At 47.3% G+C, this 17236-nt stretch overlaps 1 long non-coding RNA gene across 1 annotated transcript; it reads left to right on the top strand.

Annotated features, from left to right (window-relative positions):
* Positions 1-216: 216 nt before the first annotated feature.
* LOC147244291 (uncharacterized) lies at positions 217-2281 on the top strand. Its single transcript, XR_015110491.1, has 3 exons — positions 217-350; positions 432-515; positions 2108-2281. It is a non-coding gene; the product is annotated as an uncharacterized LOC147244291 (long non-coding RNA).
* Positions 2282-17236: the final 14955 nt, after the last annotated feature.

Here is a 17236-nt window from a genome sequence, read left to right as displayed (position 1 = left end):
GACCTGTTGAGAAACGAACTGCTGACTGTAGACTCGAAGTCCACCTGTGGTGATGTGGGCATTCACCTGTGCTGCGCAGAGGAGGCTAAATAACTGTGAATTATCGTCATAACATTGATACTATGGATATTATTTGAAATGGAGGCTTTAAGTCCCACATCATGGCAAGTGGGCATTTGTATGTTGTTTTCTGTATACGTTCTGGGACCTGTGCCCCTCCCTCACCCCTGAGCCATCATATGTACTTAGCGTTCTGGTACCTTATGATTTACAAATTAAGCACTGGTTTTACATGTTGTTTTTCTGGGCGTTCCAGACGTCCGGCACTCAGGACTGGCGGACAGGGAGAGGTACGTCGGTGGAATGTTGGAGGGAAAGCTCGCTGATGCTAACCGTCGTCGCCGTGCTAATGCTAGCTCTGTGCCGAACAGGCTAATCAAGCACCACGCGGAGATCCGCGGCGAGGCTCAGGAACTGCGATCTCAGCCGTAGACAAGCAGACAGACAGACCAACGGTGAGGCTGCCTACCTTCCGGTTATATTTTTTGTGCAATATCCCTGAAAATATACATATTGTGGCGAGCTCAGGTTTGAAGGAAGGAAATTGAGACGTATTTGGGCCTAACAGGCAGCTCTGTGTGTTTATAACAGGAGCGCTCATTTAATGGAGGATAAAAGGTTGCACATACAGTCACTGTGGAACAGGTACAGGCGCGGTGCTCATTACAATCCCAGTAAGCAAAGGTTTAGCTTAGCAGGATAACGGAGCGCCGGCTCATCCTCTCGGCGCTGAAACTAACTAAAAACAATGCCTTTACCGTCAGTCACAAAAGTGAACCTTAACCTGGAAGTACTAACAAGAACTAAGGCACAAACACGCCCTCCCTAGGCCGCCACAATATCCTGGTTGTTATTTTTTGTTGATGTGTATGAAAAAGGGGATTTGGTGATTTAATATGTGCTTAATAGGATGAATGTGAACTATTTTGCTGTGAATTTATCTGAATGTATGTTGACCAACTGAGGTAAATGTAGCTGGAGAATTTTTTGGTGCAATTCTCTCACATGAACAGGCCTATAGTGTAAGAGTAATGTAAGCATCCTTCTTCAATAACTCTAAGCTGTAGATAAATTTATTCATATATTTGCTTTAACTGTAGATTAATCCATACATATATATTTACTTAAACTGTAGTTAAATTTATACATATATTCACTTAGAATAGAGTGCAGGAAACACAAGGCAGTGAAGCACAGACCAGACTGTTTAAGAGTGGACAGGTGAAAAGGTCCCAACAGGGAATAGCGGGAGTGTAGCTCATGCTAGCATCACTCCCTCAAGCTAATTAAGTCAGAACAGAGTCCACAGAATTTCTATGGTGAGATGAGGCCGTGAAAGATAAGAGCAAGGCCGTGAATCAAGGATAGAGGTTTAATCTTCACAGCAGCAACAAGAAGGCCACGATGGACCAGAAGGGTCTGGCACGAGGTCAGACAGAAGATTCTGCAACAGACATGAAGATCAAAAATACACACTTGCACGCAGAAGCGATCACATAAGCACCTCCCCTGTAACACATAAAACTGGAGAAGCTAGTGAGGTCGTTGGACTTCTTGCCCCAACGCCAGGGACGACGCATCTGCGTATGCTGACTCCAGCATAGGGGAAGACGATCTCCAGAGCTCTGGATTCTTTCCTGTTAATCTGAATAAATTCTTTTGAACCAACTGGAAGGTGTCCTCTCCGGATTTGGAACAGCGCAATACATACTCTGTGGGTCCTTCTGATTGATTAATGACGACTTGTTGAAAAATTCCTACAAAGCCCATCTCAGTATGGTTATAGTTAATTTTAGTTGCGCGACGTTTGATATGGTTGATATGTTGAATGATATTTTGAATGTTACTGTTACTTACCAAAAGTGATATTTAAACACTGTTTTCATGAAGATAAAATGTTGTACAACAAAACAGAGAGATATTTAGATTGAGATGGAGATTGAAGTCAGTCTATGCAGTGGGTGCATGTCCTGACGATAATCTTTTTTTTGATGCATCTGAGAGTGAATGTTGTTAAATGAACAAAACTGTTTGACCTTGCCTATAGGTCAGGTTTTAAGAGGTGGACGGAACGACTGAGGATCCAAGTCATCTGAGCAGTGGGATCTGCCTGCGGAGCGGATCTCGGAGAGGACGAGTCGACATCAAACAGATACAACACACACGCGCATCTACCACAGAACTTTATGGGCCCCAACGAAGTGTTTGTTTTGTTTATTAAGTGTGCACACTAGGTTGTTTGTTTTTTATTTTGTTTCATACAATCTGTACAATAGGGTGTATTGCAAAATTAATACATGAGCTATTGCTCGATTTACATCCGTGTCATTCCTTGTTGTTGCTCTTACATCGTGGCTCCTAACGAGTTTGGAATCTTTTGATCGTTGTCAGTGATAGAAACATTTCTTAAATTACTGTAGCTCACTTTGACCCTGTTAAGGTGGTTACACATGCACGAGAGAGAACAGGTATGCAAAGTGGAGCAAAGTTTTGTTTCCATGGCAACTGTTTGAGTGCAGCAAGCGTGTCATGACGACCTCCAGAAACTGACGCCGTGCCAGTGATGAAGAGAAAAAGCGTGAAAGGTCAAACTGTTGCTTCATCTTCAGTCACTCCAGAGAAGCGCAGCAGCCCTGAAGCGTAGCTGTGGGCGTTGGTTGCCTTCGTGTTTCTGAAGACAGCTGGGTTTTGTTTTTTAGAGAACTTGGGCTTTGGTGCATCTCGTGACCCAACTCAGAATTACAAGTTGAGAAAACCTTCCTTTGCTGTTTCCTTTGTTGTTGTTTTGCAAGCACGATGGAACGAGAGCAGGTCAGGTGGGAAGTGTTGCCTGTAATCCAGCCAGGGTGAGAGACAGTGGCTCTGTCTGCTGAGGCTGTCCTCTCCTCTGGCTTGGCCGACCAGACGCTGACATCATTTCTAGCCACGCCTGCTAAGTTTGCATTACACAGGCGGATCAAACTTCCTTTAACAAACTACTGTCAGCGAGGTTTTTACAGGTGTACTTGTACTCGCACCAAACGTACTCCGAATCAGAACGGACAAATCTTTTTTTTAAATAAGGCGAGCAGCAGGAAAATCAAAGGGACGGGAACATAAACTGTTTGACTAGCGTGACTTCCTGCTGGTCCATCAGAGTCCCCGCGGCTCATTAGGTCTCACACAAGATGGATGACAATCGTTCATTTCCTAGCCCTGCCCTGTAAGCTCCTGTTGTGGAAGTCTACAGCGTCCGTTGGTGTTTTTTTGGGTTTGCAGCCTAGAAAATCCTACTGAAGATGAATAATCCCAGTCGACCTTCCTCCTCGTTGGGATCAAATTGGCTTTAGAGAAAAGCATCACAGATTCGATATCTGATTCAACAGACTTTTTATTTAATGTAGCAGTTTGGATTAAACTTCTGTACTTAATCTCCAGAAATCTACTCACTACAATGTCATAACCATACTTCTTTATTCAAGGATTTATTTTCATACAAAATCTATCGGTACAGTTGAATTGACTGCAGTCGAGTCAGAGATCAGGCAGCGAAGGAACCAGCCACTCCAGAACCACTCCACTCAGTGAGAGAACCTTATTCAAGCTCTTTGACCTGAAACACCGACGTCGTGTGTTTAGATGATCAGAAAAACAACCAGGAAACAAATCTTACAAATCGTGGACTTCATGAAGTAAAACAATGCCTCCTTTTTTTCACATGCACATTTTTTTTTCCTGTCAAAACATGCAAACAAAACTTGTCCAGAGGAGACAGGGGGACAGGGGGACACCGGACCAGGAGGGAGACTTGGCAGTTGTTTTTTTGTTGTTTCTTTTTCAGGTTGGAAGTCTGAAAATGTCCTGCAGTGATCAACACTGAATGTGAACTTACAAAAACAGTTCAAGACTCCGGGACAACCAGCAACTGTCTGAGCTTCCCCGACGTCCTCTACTACCAGGAGACCTCCTTGGAGATCCATCCAACAAACGACAGGAAGTGAATTAAACCAATCAATACTTCGCATGCTCAGCCACTTGCCTGGACAAGGAACTGAGCAGCAACAGCTCCTCGTACCAACAGACATGGTAGCGTACACACGTGCCGTCTTTACTTTGATTGGGGGGGGGGGGGGGGGGCAGAGTTCACAAGCCACATTTTAAAGGCATTCTTTCAAAAGTTTTATTGGTGACTTGAGTCGTAATCTGACCAACGTTGAGGGAGCTTCACCTTTAACCTGTAACTCCAAGGTGCCGACTGCAGTTGTAGGCAGGAAGCCTGAAGACGGAACTTGTCGGGACAATCAGGCTCGCGCTGGTTTGACTGGGTTCATTTTCACAGGTGACTTAGAGCACGTCAGGTGTTTTAAGCAGTTCCACTACTCCCAGTTCACCGAAGGACTGGAATCCAGCAAAAATGTAACGCTGCGTGTTTTATTTGAAACTGGCACGGTTGTGAAATACTTGGTAATCAGAGTAAACGGCAGCAACCCCAAGCAGCTGGGAATGAGGTCCCAGTTTGAAAATCAAGAGTGAAGCGGCCATCGCTGTCTTCCAGGTTTTAAAGGGTTTGTCTTTGCTGAACACCAACCTGATCACACCGATCCAGTAAGGGGGTGGGGTGTGTGTGTGTGTGTGTGTGTGTGTGTGTGTGTGTGGGGGGGGGGTTACACCACTGCTAGAACCTAGGAGTTGTTGCAACTGTGACACCCCCCCCCAAAAAAAATGATTTTTGCAGCTTAGCGATCTCTCTCACTTTTGTGTCTGTACTGTGGAATCAACACATGAAGGTTTGAAATGAAGGCACGCAGAAGCTGGGGTCAACGTGAGACATTTTCAGTGGTGTATATTGAAAACCTGTTTGATAGAGCTGCAGTAATTGATCAGGATTCTTTCATTTTTAATGTTTTCACTGCAAGGGCACAGGGAGAGGGAGCAGGAAGTCAGAGAGGCAGGGAGAAGAACTTAAAATGCTACAAAATGTGAAAGTTCCCAAATTACTGTCAAAGAACACGTCCACATCTGGATGCACAGTAAACAGGATGACCTGCAGCAAACTGACAAAGGGCAGTGGTGGGAGAGTCATTTTTCATTGTGATGGACACAAACAGAGGGTTTGAAAAGAAAATAGGACTTCACACCCCAACATATGTTGTTGTTGTTTTTCTGGTTTCCAAAGGCTGAAACTGACCTCACAAGCTAAAAGGTAGTTCTCCATTGTACTCCCTGAGTACACTGTAAAACTGTACCACTGCTGTTGAAGGTAATACTTCACATGTACTTTTACACCTTTCCAGTCATGAGTACATGTCCTGAGCTCCCCGAGGCCTCCGGTGCAGCACTCTTTTTGGGTGAAGCATCGCTTTAAAATACAAGCTGCTTCACCTCTGTGGTTAAAAAAGAAACAAAGAAAAACCAAGAATATTTTGTGTGATTGGCAAATTCTTTAATTTTGTAAGATGAACTGGTGTCAGCAAACCGTCTCCTACAGCTAAATGATGTCAATACGGATGCTGAACATCGGAGTGGGTGAGCTTCTAAAATTCGTCACAAACGGCGCCGGTCGGCCTGAACCTTGAAGTCCTATTTTTAGTGGGCACATCGGTCACTGATTCTTTCTGTCTTTTCATTTGATGTCAAACTCCTGCACAGCGAGTGACGCTCAAACATTCAGCTGCAGCAACGAGCAGACAAACACGTTCATGACTGGAGGAGCAGTCGAGGTGGTGCAGCTGAAGGGCCCACATTCAGCCTCACGGCGGCGCTGCTCCATCACCAGAGCATTGGGAGCCATTTTTAATGGGATCAGAGCCGTCCGTCTGTGTGTCTCTCATCTCTATGATGTCATCAGAGAAGTCTGTCTGCCTGTCCCTCATCTCTGTGATGTGAATGTAGCCAGTCATGATGTCATTATGACATCACAAAGACCGGCAGTTTGTGTCAGCCATTTAAGAAAACCATCAAAAACGGACTGACAGAAAAACCCTGAACACATCGAAACGCCGCATTCGCAATTTGAAATACAGAGATGGAGGTCCACAGACTGGATTTGGCCGTCAGACTGCAAGATGCTGAGGACAATGCAGCCGTCCTCAATGCCAAAGTAGACCAGCAAAAAAAGGTGATTGAGTGTTTTCGCAGACAAGTGGTCAGACTGACAAAGCAGCTGACGATTGAGAGGTCCAAGAATCGGGTGCAGAGCGAGGCCTTCATGCAGCACCATGATCTTGAGCTGGAGGTCCAGGAGCTGAAGGAACAACTTCAGCACGAGAGGGAGAAAACGGAGAAGGCCCACAAGATGTGTGAAGCCATGACCAGGAATGTGAATGAGTACAAGAAGGAGCTGGTTTACCACAAGGACGTGAATGAGGCTCTCATCCGTTCGGACGACAGCAGGAAGAAGCAGAACCGTGCTCTTCAGCTGGGAGTCCAGCAGCTGAAGCAGCAACTGCAGCACGAGAAGGAGAACATGCACAAGGCCCACAAAATAAGTGAAGCCCTGACCAGAAGCATCGGTGAATACGAGAAGGAGCTGGCTTTCCAAAGGAAAGTGAATGAAGATCTCATCAAGTTGGGTGAGACAGAGAAGATGCTGGAGATGCTGGCAAGGACGTCTGACTATAAAGTCCTCCAAATGCGAGAACGCGCCGCTCAGAGGAGGAGCAACCAACATGACAGGTCCTTCTCAAGACTCACGACCAAGTTCATGGAGCTGAAAGCGGCTTATCGGTCAAATTACGATAAGTTCACCGCTATAATCCAGGAGGAGAGGGAGAAGAGTGCTGTCCTCCAACAGGAGCTGCAGCAGTGCTGGGCCGCCCACCAGGAGCTCCTCCAGGAGTTCACCAGGAAGAGGGAGCTGGTACATGCGGCCGAGGCCATGAGGGCTGAATTGGAGGCCCTCAAACAAAAACAATAACTCAGACGTATGGAGAGATTTTATCCCCGCATACATGAGGCAAAGGACGTATCCTGATCAACACCACGATGCGTCTGACAAAAGGAAAAAGTTCATTTCCCGTTTAAATCCTGACGAGGCACAACAGGCTCCCTCATTGTAAGTTTCCTTGGTTTAAGTTGCTCTGAAAGAGCTGAGCTCCAACTTTAACTGGAAAGTCAAGTCAAGATGGTTTGATTTGGCCTGCACACGTGAAGACAGACAGGAAGGAAGTTAGGGGCCAATCGTGTTGCTGAGCCCCTCCGCCTCCAGTGAGCTGGAGCAGAAACCAAGACATTGTTACCTGAAGACAGGTCAGCTTGGAACTCACTTGTTTGAGGAAACCAGCATCGTGTCCCTCTCCTGGAGACGTGGATCGACTCGGACCGGCTGACTCGGCGTGGCACTGTTCCCTGCTGCCGTAACTGTCACAGGAGTAGTAGCGCTGCTTCTCCCCTGCCGAGGAGTGGTGCCGTCTTTCATGAGGCCGGCTGCGGTCCCGCTCCCTCGCTCGCTCTCGGGACAAACCTTCAGCCGAGGGGTCAGTGAAGGAACCTGGGGACAGCAACAAGGAAACAGACAGCCGGTACATGAAGAAGAGCAGGAGATGAGAACATGAAGGAGACGGAAAACGGATTGAGGGGCAGGAGTTCCAGTCCCTTTGCTGCAATTGGAGTTTGTTTAATGCTTGTGATCTTTGACACAGTAAATCAAGTGTTTCATGAAATCACTTTGAAAAGATGGACTGATTGTGAGAATCTGCTGATTAATAAAATACAGATGAAAATGTGATCCATTTTGTTTGTGCATTTTGATATCACTTTTGGTAAGTAACAGTAACATTCAAAATATCATTCCACATATCAATATCAACCATATCAAACGTTATGCAAATAAAATTAACTATAACCATACTGAGATGGGTTATTGAAGAAGGATGCTTACATTACTCTTACACTATAGGCCTGTTCATGTGAGAGAATTGCACCAAAAAATTCTCCAGCTACATTTACCTCAGTTGGTCAACATACATTCAGATAAATTCACAGCAAAATAGTTCACATTCATCCTATTAAGCACATATTAAATCACCAATTCCCCTTTTTCATACACATCAACAAAAATAACCAGGATATGCATATTTTCAGGGATATTGCACAAAAATAGCACAAAAAATATAACCGGAAGGTAGGCAGCCTCACCGTTGGTCTCACTGTCTGCTTGTCTACGGCTGAGATCGCAGTTCCTGAGCCTCGCCGCGGCTCTCCGCGTGGTGTTTGATTAGCCTGTTTGGCACAGAGCTAGCATTAGCACGGCGACGACGGTTAGCATCAGCGAGCTTTCCCTCCAACATTCCACCGACGTACCTCTCCCTGTCCACCAGTCCTGAGTGCCGGACGTCCGTCCGAAGAGCAGTCCGCCCTCTCCTTCGCTCACAGATGAACACGGTCCTTTCCCACTCTCGTTCGCTTTCCGCGTTTTTCCCAGACTTGTTGCCGCTCCACTTGTCGCGCCGAGGTCGGAAAAAGTGCGCCCGTGATCCGCCTTTACCGTGCAGACCCAGCACAGGTTCTGATTGGCCGCTCGGACTGAGAGCTCGCGTGCGCTGCGCGATGCGGTCATATGCGGTGGGATTTCCACACTTCCCCGTTGTAACCTGTGATTCTCTCTCAGTATTGTTAACCCGGTCACATCCTCCCCTCCTTAACTCATGGACGTCCCTGTCCATGGTACACAGTTAAAGGGCAGTTATGAGGTGAGACAGGATAGGTGGTGGTACAGGTTCTTCTCTGATCGCTTCCTCCCAAGCTGCGGACAGTCCTTGGAAGAATGATTTCACTGCCGTGATCAAGGGATTTCCGAGCTCTGTGTACTCCAACCGTCGTGATAGCTGACGGTTCCTCTCTGATCTCCAAACAGGAACATTTGTATTTGCCTTTTCCTCTGCATCCATTGGGACTGTTTCAGCTTTTCCTTCCATGTGGCTTGCGCCCTCTTTCCCGTCTTTGGGGCTTTCTCCTTTAATATTATCATTCTCATCATGAACTGAGAAATGATCCCCTGGATCATCACCCTCCAGTGAGTGAAGCTGAATCAAAGCAGTGTCATCCGCTTGCTCGGATGAAATGTCTCCACTAAAGGGTAAGCATTCAGTGTCACTTTGGCCAGAGTTAGCCTCGATGGACATCAAAGGACCATCTGAAGTACTTTTGGATGCGTCAGGTAAGTTGTCATAATGGGGTTGGTTGTCAAAATCAGATGGATTGTCGTGTTCAGGTGGGTTGTCACATTCAGGTAGGTTGTAACATTCAGGTGGATTGTCACTATCAGGTAAGTTGTCGATATCTGGTAGATGGTCATTACTTTGAGCATTTACAGGACTCTCAACAGGATGGGGAACATCTTGGACGTCGCCCGCTGGCAGATCGGGGTGTGCAGGGCTCTCACCGTCCGTTTGAACAGGGTAGCTCAACCAAACCGGAATGAGAACATCATCCTCTCCATCTGAGAAACCCTCTTCTTCTACCACAGGGTGTGCACGGGTTCCAGGCCTGCATGCTTTTGGCTTTTGTCCAGATTCTGTCTTTTCCTCCACAGCTAGGTACCCACAAGGAAGCAAAAGATCACGGTGTAGTGTCCTTAAGGGACATTCTCCAGTTTCAGGTTTAACCGTGTATACTGGAAGAGTACCTGCTCTCTTCACCACTGAGTGAATGGTGGTTTCCCATTTATCTGAAATCTTGTGTTTCCCTCGGACGCGGACGTTCCTGACCAACACCCGGTCTCCGGGTTCCAGGTCCGAAGCTGTCACCTGTCTGTCATACCTTGTTTTGTTCTTGTGCGCCATCTTTGCAGCTTTTTCCATTGCTATCTTGTAGCTTTCCTTGAGGCGTTCCTTGAGATTTTGCACATACTCAGAATGAGACGACTGTCGACCCTCTTGGACCGGCAACCTGAAAGTGAGATCAACTGGCAGGCGGGGTTGACGCCCAAACATGAGTTCATATGGGGTGAAGCCAGTCACCTCGTTCCTGGTGCAGTTGTAGGCGTGAACCAGGGGTCTTACATGGTCGCGCCAACATGACTTGTCTTTATTCTGGAGAGTGCCCAACATGTCAAGTAAGGTACGATTAAACCTTTCCACAGGATTACCCCTAGGGTGGTATGGGGTTGTTTGAACCTTGTGGATCCCAGCTACTCGACAGAGCTCCTTAATTGTGCGAGACTCGAAGTCTGGCCCCTGGTCACTATGAAGCCTCTCTGGGATGCCATAGTGTACCATAAAGTTCTCCCACAAACACTTCGCCACTGTGCGGGCCTTTTGATTTGGTGTTGGGATGGCAACCGCAAATTTAGTGAAGTGGTCTGTGATTTCCAGAATGTCCTTGGTCCCACTTCGATCTGCCTCCAGGGACAAGTAGTCCATGCAAAGGAGTTCGAGAGGTCGGCTGGTCCGAATGTTGACCAAGGGAGCTGCTTTTTCAGGTCGCGCTTTCCTCCTCACGCACCTGCCACATGTCCTCACTTTCCTCTCCACGTCCAAGGCCATTCTCGGCCAATAGAACCTGGTCCTTACGAGTTCCAGTGTCCGGTCGACTCCCATGTGGCCCATATGGTTGTGCAGACTGGTGAGGACGGTGTCGCGGAGCTCAGATGGAAGGACTAGCTGGTACGTCATCTGGGAACCCACTTGGCGCCTCCTGAACAGGAGGTCATTACGAAGCTCAAGGCGATTGAATTCCCGAAGAAGGAGTGGAAGATCAGAAAGTTGATTACGCAGGGTGGGGGGTGGTGTATCCCCCTGTTCAATCTGGGCGATAACATATCTTATACACTGATCAGCTTGTTGTTTAGCTGCTATCTCTGCTTCAGATAGATGAGGGATGGTCGGAAGTCCACCAAATTGCTCTTCCTGTTCATAGCTGTCAAGGACTGCACTTGGGGAGATGGTGAGGGCCTCCACCAGAGCAAAACGATCTGTAGGTCCCTCTTTCTCATCATCAGGACAGACACTATAGGTGAGCTGTCTGTCACAGATCGCTTTCACAACAGACTGGTCCACTACATCCATGTTCATTGGATCAGGGAGTAGATGTCGTGTGAATTGTTGTATGCGTTCGCTCTCTTTCTGGGATTTTAGATCGTCTGCTAGCACTCCATGGGGTCTGCGTGATAGTCCATCGGCATCTCCGTTCTGTTTTCCTGGACGATAGAGGAGTTTGAAGGAGAACGTAGACAACGCTGCTAGCCACCTATAGCTAGTAGCATCAAGTTTAGCTGAGGTCAGAATATAAGTTAGCGGATTGTTAGCAGTTACCACAGTGAAATTGTTGCCGTAGAGATAGTCGCTAAACTTTTCCGTAACTGACCACTTGAGTGCTAAGAACTCCAGCTTGTGCGCTGGGTAGCGGCTCTCACTTCTGGACAGTCCCCTACTTGCATAACCGATGACTTTAAGTCGGCTTTCTTGCTCCTGATATAGCACAGCACCGAGCCCGGTGGTACTGGCGTCGGTGTGTAGTACATACGGCAACTGGGGGTCAGCAAAGGCCAAAACAGGGGCTGTTGTCAAACTTTGAATGACTGCCTCAAAGGCTTGCTGACAGGCTGGTGTCCAGCGCCCCCCAAAGGGCTCTTTTGGGTCATGATAGTGGTTTGTTGTCTGTTTTGTGTTGGTTGGTTTTGCTTTTGATTTCTTGTGGAGAGGCGGGTAGCCAGAGGTTAAGTTGTGGAGGGGCTTTACCATGCTGGAGTAGCCCTTAACGAACCTCCTATAATACCCAGCGAAGCCAAGGAAGGACTTCAGCTCTCGTAGGGTCTGGGGTACCAGCCATGTTTTTAGGGCTGAAATTTTCTCAGGATCCGTCTCTACGCCATTTCTGGAAACCACATGGCCAAGATAACGGACTGAGGTCTGAAAGAAAACACATTTTTCGGGAGATAATTTCAACCCCAACTCTTTTAGACGAGTTAGCACTTTCATGAGCCTCTCTTCGTGCTCCTCAAGGGTTCTGGAAAACAAAATCACATCATCAAGGAAGACTAATGCATCTTTTAAGTGCATATCCCCCATGCACCGTTCCATCAACCTTTGGAACGTGCTGGGCGCGTTCGTCACTCCTTGTGGCATCCTATTGAAATCCCAGAATCCAAGTGGGCACACAAAAGCTGTCTTCGGTTTGTCTGCTTCCTCAACTTCGATCTGGTAGTAGCCTGACTTTAAGTCGAGGACAGAGAACCACTGCGAACCATTTACGGCTGAAAATGTGTCCTCCAGCTTCGGAAGGTTGTAGGCATCTTTTATGGTCTGGAGGTTCAGATGCCTATAGTCAATGCACAACCGGACCTCGCCGTTCTTTTTCCAAACGACTACAATGGGTGATGCGAATGGCGACTCGGACTCCCTGATGACTCCCGCATCAAGGAGTTCTTGAATGTGCTTTCGGACAGCTTCTATGTCCTGAGGGTGTATCGGCCGGGCCCGTAGTTTAAAGGGGCTTTCGTCGGAGAGCTTTATACGATGTCTCACCTTTTCCGTTCGACCAAAGTCCAGGTCGTGGTGTGCAAACACGTCGGGCATGCTGCGAAGCCGCTGTGTGATGCGTTGCTTCAATTCTGGTGGGGCCGGAGGGTTGCCGAAGTTGAAACTCAAGGTGAGGTTTTGAGGTGATTGAGCTTCATGGGGTCTCTGTGGGGATTCTGACTGGTTAACTGCACTGTGTTCTTTTGATAAAATGATCTGATAGGCACTTATTTCTGCAATAGTACACTTTGCGGGGATGACAATGTCATGGTCAGATTCATTACTAATGACGACTGGCAGCTTATGGGGACGTAGCTGGGGTAAATCAACTAGACCAGCTTTAACCAGCAAACCACCTGGCAGGGGGGACGACGATGGGTACTCAATGACGACTAATTTCTCATCCTGACAACCACTGACAAAGGCGACTCCCTCCACCACTACAGTGTCACCAGCAGGTATGACTTGAGGTGTCTTGCCTTACATTCTCACTACCCCCTGGTAGTTGCTGGTAGCATGCTTCCGTCTCAGCTCAATGACTTTAAAAACTACTTTGTAGCCATGTGGGAGGGGCTGACGATGGGCTAAACCAGCCTCTGAGTGAATGTCAAACAGTACGTCCAAAGTGTTTGCACCTATGAGCAGGAGATATTGTGAGGTATCAGGAACGACCAAAGCAAGTGTGTTCACATCTATAGGGGCTCCCATGAAGTCTTTTGGAAAAGTTATAGTCAACTCTACATAGCCAAAGTAAGGCACCTAGCTGCCCGTTTTCACCTTCCACTTCTAGAAGGTCATGAAGTGGCTTTATTACCTGCTCTGAAAGGTGCTGCTTGTAAAATGACTCAGGTACGGTGGTAACTTGTGAGCCTGAATCGAGAAGGCAGTTGACTTCACTGTCACTTGAGCTGTGCTCTTAACTCCGACTAGCCGTTTAGGGAGTTGAAACGGTCGGTTCTGCTTTGAATGTTATAGCCTGGAACAGGTTTGAGCCTGGACGTTCTGTGCTGGTGGTCTGATCTCATTCATCTTAGCAGGAGTTTTGTCTTCGTTGCTTACGTCGGAGGGACGTTGTTGACTCTCCTCAGCCCCTGTTTGTCCCACAACAGGGACTGTTACCCGTTTAAAGGCAAGCTTGAACTATTTTGTGTGTCCCACTGGAGCTGTTTTTCCTCCAGCTGCTTCTTCTTTTCTGCCACCAGGCGGGGGTTTGCAGGGTCATTGCAACATGGGGCGATGTGCCCATCTTCTCCACAATTGAAAGAGTACCAGGGTCGGGGTCGATATGGCGGTTTCTTTTTGGTCTGTCCTTGGACTCCTGTATCCATCTCGTCTGGTCTTGTGATCCTGCTCTGAGGCTTTCCTGTAGATCCTTTATTACTGACTCGATTTGTCTTTTTCTGTGACATGAAAGTAGTTAGTTGGCTTTGCAGACTTGCTACCTGCTTCCTCAGATCCTCAATGGCGCTGATGTTGCTCATGCCCTTCTCTTCCGGCTCAAAACCATAAGCCCCCTGGAAATGGACTTGGGCTCTTTGTTTTGTGATGCCAATATGGGTTTTCATGCGACTAGACTTTGCTTGTTGCCTGTCTTCTTCAGAGCGAATCATTAACAGAAGGTCGGAGAACTGTGGCGGGTTGGTTTTCTGTCGCTCAAGTTGCAGAGTGCCGAGTAAGGTGTTATCCCAACACCCCCTACAGAACTGTTTAAGGAGCTGTTTGTCTACTTCATCATGGGAAACCCCCCCCCCCCCCCCCCTTTTTATGACTCTGTTCAAGATTAACTGGAGCCGGTGAAGGTAAGTGGATGGTTTTTCACCTGGGTCTTGGAGGGTATTCAAGAATTGAGCAAAAAGCTCATCTCCATCTTCCACAGTTCCAAAAGCTGAGTCAAGAAGCTGTAGGTAAGCTGCAGGAAGTGACTCGGGCCGTAACCCTTAAACTACTTCAGCTGCTGGTGGGAGCAGGCTCAAGGATTTTTCTGGATATTTGTAAGGGGGACATGCTCGGGTCATTTTGGAGCAACTCTATGTGAGTGGGCCATGTGTCATAATCAGTTTCATGATTAGGTGTGGGAGACTTGCCGGAGAAGGAGCGGAGCCTCACCTGGGATTGCATATGTGGCACGGCGTCCTGCCTCCGCACAATATGCTCAACCACAACTTTCTGAATATCCGGTGGGTTCAGGTCACTTAATGAAATGGATGGAGCTCTCCTTCCATTAGTGACAGGGACAGAGTCGGTGGCACCATTGTTGCTTGGTGGGACATCTGGAGAGGGAGTGTGAGGCTGAAGCTCTTTGGGAGCAGGGGGAGACCAGACAGTGGTCTCAACATGTGGAGGAGGGAAACTTTCACTCATGGGTTGCATGGTCTCAACGTCCTCCCCAATCTGAGTCATCATCTCTTTCAACACTTCTTCATATTCTTTGCCACTCATTTTAGCGAGCTGCTTGAGCTCAGCTAAGTCTGAGGTCTTGGTCACACTACCTCCAACTTTGGTAGCATACACGCTACTGAGTGCCTTCACTTCATAGACAACAGTAGGGTCACCTTGGACTACGCGCCTGTACGGTAACTGTGGTTCTAAGGCTTCCAACGCAGAACCGCTGGAATACTCAACGATCAGGTTTTGGTACAATTCGGATCAAGAATCATCAACGGAGAGGATCCTTTCAACTTTACCAAAATCTTTTAGAAATTCAATGATCTGCTCATTTTGCTCAGTTACCCCAAGTATGCCACTAACAATAACTGCATTGGGAATTTTGACACCAGACTCTTGTATAAAATCCATACTGACTATTACCTCAATGTTGATGCTCAATTAAAATGGCTCCTGGCTAGCTCGCCAATTCTGTAACCACCTTAAGAGGGTCAAAGTGAGCTACAGTAATTTAAGAAATGTTTCTATCACTGACAACGATCAAAAGATTCCAAACTCGTTAGGAGCCACGATGTAAGAGCAACAACAAGGAATGACACGGATGTAAATTGAGCAATAGCTCATGTATTAATTTTGCAATACACCCTATTGTAAAGATTGTATGAAACAAAAATAAAAAACAAACAACCTAGTGTGCACACTTAATAAACAAAACAAACACTTTGTTGGGGCCCATAAAGTTCTGTGGTAGATGCGCGTGTGTGTTGTATCTGTTTGATGTCGACTCGTCCTCTCCGAGATCCGCTCCGCAGGCAGATCCCACTGCTCAGATGACTTGGATCCTCAGTCGTTCCGTCCACCTCTGAAAACCTGACCTATAGGCAAGGTCAAACAGTTTTGTTCATTTAACAACATTCACTCTCAGATGCATCAAAAAAAAGATAATCGTCAGGACATGCACCCACTGCATAGACTGACTTCAATCCCCATCTCAATCTAAATATCTCTCTCTTTTGTTGTACAACATTTTATCTTCATGAAAACAGTGTTTAAATATCACTTTTGGGAAGTAACAGTAACATTCAAAATATCATTCAACATATCAATATCAACCATATCAAACATCGTGCAAATAAAATTAACTATAACCATACTGAGATGAGTTATTGAAGAAGGATGCTTACATTACTCTTACACTATAGGCCTGTTCATGTGAGAGAATTGCACCAAAAAATTCTCTAGCTACATTTACCTCAGTTGGTCAACATACATTCAGATAAATTCACAGCAAAATAGTTCACATTCATCCTATTAAGCACATATTAAATCACCAATTCCCCTTTTTCATACACATCAACAAAAATAACAACCAGGATATGTATATTTTCAGGGATATTGCACAAAAAATATAACCGGAAGGTAGGCAGCCTCACCGTTGGTCTGTCTGTCTGCTTGTCTACGGCTGAGATCGCAGTTCCTGAGCCTCGCCGCGGCTCTCCGCGTGGTGCTTGATTAGCCTGTTCGGCACAGAGCTAGCATTAGCATGGCGACGACGGTTAGCATCAGCGAGCTTTCCCTCCAACATTCCACCGACGTACCTCTCCCTGTCCGCCAGTCCTGAGTGCCGGACGTCCGTCCGGAGAGCAGTCCGCCCTCTCCTTCGCTCACAGATGAACACCGGTCCTTTCCCACTCTCGTTCGCTTTCCGCGTTTTTCCCGGACTTGTGGCCGCTCCACTTGTTGCGCCGAGGTCGGAAAAAGTGCGCCCGTGATCCGCCTTCACCGTGCAGACCCAGCACAGGTTCTGATTGGCCGCTCGGACTGAGATCTCGCGTGCGCTGCGTGATGCGATCAAGTGCGGTGGGATTTCCAACCTTCCCCGATGCAACCTGTGATTCTCTCTCAGTATTGTTAACCCGGTTACACTATCATTCTTTGTCTCACCTTCTATCCAACGCAGCTGTGAGCTCTCTACCTAAAACTAATCATGGAATTGATCAGCTGGTCTCTCAACGCTATTGACACCATATTTTCGACAAGGAAATCAGGATCGGAGGAACCTGCCTGCCCGCATGGAACCGACCCTGCGGGCTACGTTCTCGATTCCTGGGGGAGATGGCGTACCGCGTGCTTGACGCCTCTCTCCGTGGAGGACATCGAGGACCTCTAGTTATTTGGGTTCGTGGTTGTGGGGCTTCTCCTCCTCGGACTTGGAGGTGCCCTCACATACCGCAAAATTGGCAAGACGACGGCTGCCACCAGATCTGGACCTCCACAACTGACCGTCACTGACAACGCAATTATTGAGGCTGGCAAAGCGGGGCAACAACAGACTCTTGAACTGAAACAACAGA

The sequence above is a fragment of the Aulostomus chinensis genome, chromosome 19 (assembly GCF_037954235.1).
Source record: "Aulostomus chinensis isolate RoL2024-O1b breed Wild chromosome 19, RoL_Achi_v1.0, whole genome shotgun sequence".
Lineage (NCBI taxonomy): Eukaryota > Metazoa > Chordata > Actinopteri > Syngnathiformes > Aulostomidae > Aulostomus > Aulostomus chinensis.
Note: the sequence above shows the minus strand (reverse complement) of the source record. Positions and strands in the feature narration are given on the sequence as shown.